We start from the raw sequence: 4,591 nt of genomic DNA, 5'->3' as shown, positions 1-4,591 counted from the left end.
TGTCATTCTAGGATTTTCCTCACCCAAGACTTCAAATAAATTTTTAACCCTGATTGCATATTTGGTTTTTTCAAAGAACTTTATTTGCCTTTTGAAAATAATATTCTACTTTTCAAAGATACATGAATTTGATTGCATTATTTTGCAAACCATTTTTTCTAGATTATTTTATGTATTTTTGGAACACTAAAGTTTTTGTGTAAATTTTACACAAATATTTTATTATTTAGATATTTTCTAAGGTTTATGGTTATCTTGCAAAAAAAATTATTTTTTTGCATTATTCATTGATATATTCTTAGAATAATTTAGATAAAAGCATTGGAAAAAATGGTTCACAATTTTTTTTATAGTTTTTAGAATGACAAATTATGTAGAATATTTTTCATCTTAGGTTCATTCATGGGCCTTTATGAGTTGACTGTTTGTCAAAAATACATAAAGTGATGTGGTCCTTACATGAGAATGGTTGGTTGAAAATCAATTTTGATGGGGTTCCAAAGGAAATTCGGGACCCTTAGGAATCAATGTGGATGTCAGATCTAATGATGGGAGTATCACAGTTTTTATGCTAAAAGGATAATGAATGGTACTGTTGGGACTGAAAATTGCATGGTCTATTTTCAGTCACATTTAGAAAATTTTGAGAAAATCATGCCCTAAAGTGCCTTTTATGCATATGTAGCCAATTGTCAGTTTGAGGCCTAGATGGTGTTTGAGTGGCTTAACACCTTTCATTTGACATATGCCTGTGATCCACAATGTTATTTTTCCATCTCGAATCATTCTGTGAAGTGCCATTTTAAGCTAGTGTCAAAATTTGCAATTCTGCCCAAGTGTCAAATAGCGACCAGAGGCCCAATTTGCATTTGAATATCTTTTACCCAGGAATGTGTCATGACCCGCCACTTTGGGAGTGTTTAGTTTCCATAACAAAGAACCTATGTTTCAGCTTTCAAGTCTTTTCAAATTCGTTTGACTAGGTTTCGAACCCCTCAAAGTTGGTCGGTTACTGTTTTGTACATTTGTGTAGTTGTTCACAGTTCTGGGAAGCCCTGTTCGACCAATGATATCTTTGACCCAGTTGATCCAAATGAGGAAATTATTTTTGCACTATGTTCTAGGGGTCAGATACTTCATATGTTCAAATTTTGAGATCATGTCGAATCCATTTGATCAGTTTGCTAACATGATCAAAAACCCAGTGTGCATTGTTTGGTTACGGCTAAGGCATCCAGATTGATTCACATCCTTGTTCGGCACGTTATAACTCTCATCCCGTGATTGGTGAGCCTAAATGGATTATATCATTGTGTTGTCTCCTAAAAATCCTTCAAGTATGCCAGTTCCCAAGTCATGATAAATCCATTTGCATAGTTTCATATGTCCGCACATTTGCCAAAAAATTACTTTTTGACACATTTCTTAGTCAAAATTTCCAAGTGCCTGTTTTCGGAAATTCGCCAAATGTGCCCTGTGATTCGTCAAGAGCCCAAACTATAGAATTCCATTCTCCTCATGACAAAGAACCTATATCCCAGTTTTTAGAAGCCCAAGTGATCAATAACCTAGTTTATGATGCCGAATCCGAGCCCAGTTTATGTTTTTTAACATTGTTTGCTTGCAGGATTTTTAAAGTATGGATGTTCGACAATTAAAATCTTTTGACTGGAGATTCGTCATGGGCTAAAAATTTGCAGCATGGTAAAATTGCTATTTTGCTTTGAAAGTCTGGAATGCTCAGAATGCTGGGGCAGCGGCTGTCCTTGTGGCTGATGACAAGGATGAATCTTTGATAACTATGGATTTTCCTGGTGAAGGTGGTTCAGCTTATGAACAGAATATCACTATTCCCTCTGCACTCATTGAGAAGAATTTAGGTGACAAACTGAAAGATGCTATTAGTAAGAGGAATATGGTCAATATTAATTTGGACTGGAGAGAGTCTGTTCCACACACAGATGAACGTGTGGAGTATGAGTTGTGGACAAATAGCAATGATGAATGTGGATTGAAGTGTGATATGCAGATGGAGTTTTTAAAGAATTTCAAAGGAGCTGCTCAAATTCTTAAGAAAAATGGGTACACACAATTTACTCCTCACTATATCACGTGGTACTGCCCTCAAGCCTTTGTAGTGAGCAAGCAATGCAAAGCTCAATGCATTAATAACGGAAGATCCTGTTCACCTGATCCAGAACAAGACTTCAATCGGGGGTATGATGGGAAAGATGTGGTGACTGAAAATTTGAGACAATTGTGTGTTTTTACTGTTGCTAAAGAGGATAGCAGACCATGGGTTTGGTGGGATTACGTTACTGATTTCCGCATCATGTGTCCAATGAAGGACAAAAAATATAACAAAGAATGTGCAGATAGTGTCATCGAATCTCTTGGTCTGGACAGGAAGAAGGTAGAAAAGTGCATGGGGGATCCCATTGCCGATACTGAAAACTCTATTTTGAAAGTTGAGCAAGATAAATAGGTTGGGCATGGATCTCATGGTGATGTCACAATATTACCCGCTCTTATTATTAATGACATACAATACAGAGGAAAACTTGACAAAGGAGCTGTAGGTTCCAATAAATTTTAAAAGAATAGCGAGCCGTTTCCAACCACAGTCAAACAAAAGGCGATGAGCAATAAAAACAATTATCCCACATTGATAAAACGTGGGTATGTTTTATGTATTTAAATACCCAAACACAAGTAATAAGATGTGAATTGAGGCAAGAGCCTTTTGAAGGCACGAGCTCGAGGGGAGGGGCCCGCCGTGGACTGCCAGTTGGTGCGCAAATGGAGATATTTTGAACGAGCATGCAATAATGATGAGTTGGCGCCCAAAACTTGGATGCAAGGAGATGACGACACGTGTCCAAATCGGAGGGTCGTCGCTAACTCACCAAGCAAAAGATGCGTGAGAATTAACATAGCGAGTTAGCGAGAAGAGGACACGTGGCGGATGGGGGCAAATCAGGCAGACCAATCAGCAAGTGACATGTGGCACCAGTCAAACCAAGGTTGACCATGGATTCAAAGGGTCAGGAAAATGTGCAGAGTTAAAAATAATAATATTTTATTATTATTTTTGTTGAAAATTGACGTTAGTTTTTAAAAATCAAGCAGGCTTTTAATTCTAATGTTAAGACATTAGATTATTATAAATTTTTTTGGATTTTAAATTCAAAGATATGCAGACCTGATGTCTCTACCAGAGGACTATTTTTCAAATGGCAGTTTCAAGCGCTTCCGGTAACCAAAATATGCCTTATCATATATCGCCGGAATCGTGAGAAGATGAATTTTCCGATTCTGGAGTTAGTTTTTGCACAGGTATCAGTCAGTTTGAGCTACATGAGGTTTTCTATCAGGTACTTGAATTGCGACTATATTCAGACCAGGAAGTTCAGTTTGATTTTTTGTCAAGGTAATGACCTGAATATCAGTAAAAAGATAGTTGAAATGTAGTTTGGGTTGGAATTTGAGCGAATTCATTCAGTAAAAAACAAAATTTCATGAGCATTTCAGTGGGTAAATCAGATATTTTGGTGACTCAGCAAATTTCATCATTCAGAAACAGACATTTGCAAATCAGTTGCAAAAAATGATGAAACAAAATCAGATCAAGATGGGAGAAGGAAGGAAGAAGTTTTCAGTTGCTAGAAGATTGATTTTCAAGTGGACACTTGTCAAGTAAAGATCAGATCCGAGATTTCTTTCTTGTCTATATCTTTCTTTCTCTGATACTTGGTAAGGGTTCCATTTTTGGCACTGAGAAACCATTCTTCAGCATTTTCTCTTGTATTGAACAGCATTTTAAGTTTTATGCAGATAGTTCTTTTCTGTTATGTGATCTATGAGTTATTTTCTGTACATTTCATGTATTTGATTTCAAGGAAAACAAATAAAGTGCAGCAAAAGTTTGAAGTTCAGTTTGAATCTTGTCTCCTAATTATGGCTCTGTTATTTCTTTTAATTTGTGATCAAAGAGCATGAATTAGGTTGAATTACATTTTGAAATGTATGTGGTTAAAATGTCTTGCTTATGGAACAAAGAACCATGTAATTGCTTGATATTTGTCACAGGGTTTGCAGATTTCATGATAGGATTTTCTGAGTGTGAGATTCATTCTGTAGCAGATGTCTATTCACAAGGTGAAAGATAGATCAGGGATCTTAATGTAGAGATATGTTTGAGGTTTCCAGGAGATGTATGGTTATGATTCATTTAGGCTTGTCCCCAATCTTTATTGTCTATGATCTAACTCATTATAGAGGTGTTATGAATGTAAAAGTAAAATCTCAAGACTAAGAAGACATTATGGATGATGATTTACCATAATAGGATGCTCCTACATTGGATACTAAAGTAGAAAAGAGAACTAGAAGAAAAGAGTATCAATAATACCTCATGAAATGGAAAGACAAATCTAATTTGAAGTAATATGGATCACTAAAAAATAAATAAATGCTCATAGAATGGATCTTTAATAATTAATCTCAAAGGGACTTGATATTTCTTCTCCTAGGAAGTATGGTATAGGAGCACTTCCTAACTCTAAATTAACTAAGAATCTCTGAAGGATGG

The 4,591-nt window shown here is 35.9% G+C and overlaps 1 pseudogene; it reads left to right on the top strand.

The window, feature by feature from the left end:
• Positions 1 to 1,714: 1,714 nt before the first annotated feature.
• On the top strand, positions 1,715 to 2,596 carry LOC149562254 (vacuolar-sorting receptor 1 pseudogene; annotated as a pseudogene).
• Positions 2,597 to 4,591: the final 1,995 nt, after the last annotated feature.

This window comes from Cupressus sempervirens, chromosome 4, assembly GCF_028749045.1.
Source record: "Cupressus sempervirens isolate cs-2001-9-10 chromosome 4, ASM2874904v1, whole genome shotgun sequence".
NCBI lineage: Eukaryota > Viridiplantae > Streptophyta > Pinopsida > Cupressales > Cupressaceae > Cupressus > Cupressus sempervirens.
This window is presented reverse-complemented; position numbering and strand designations above follow the sequence as displayed.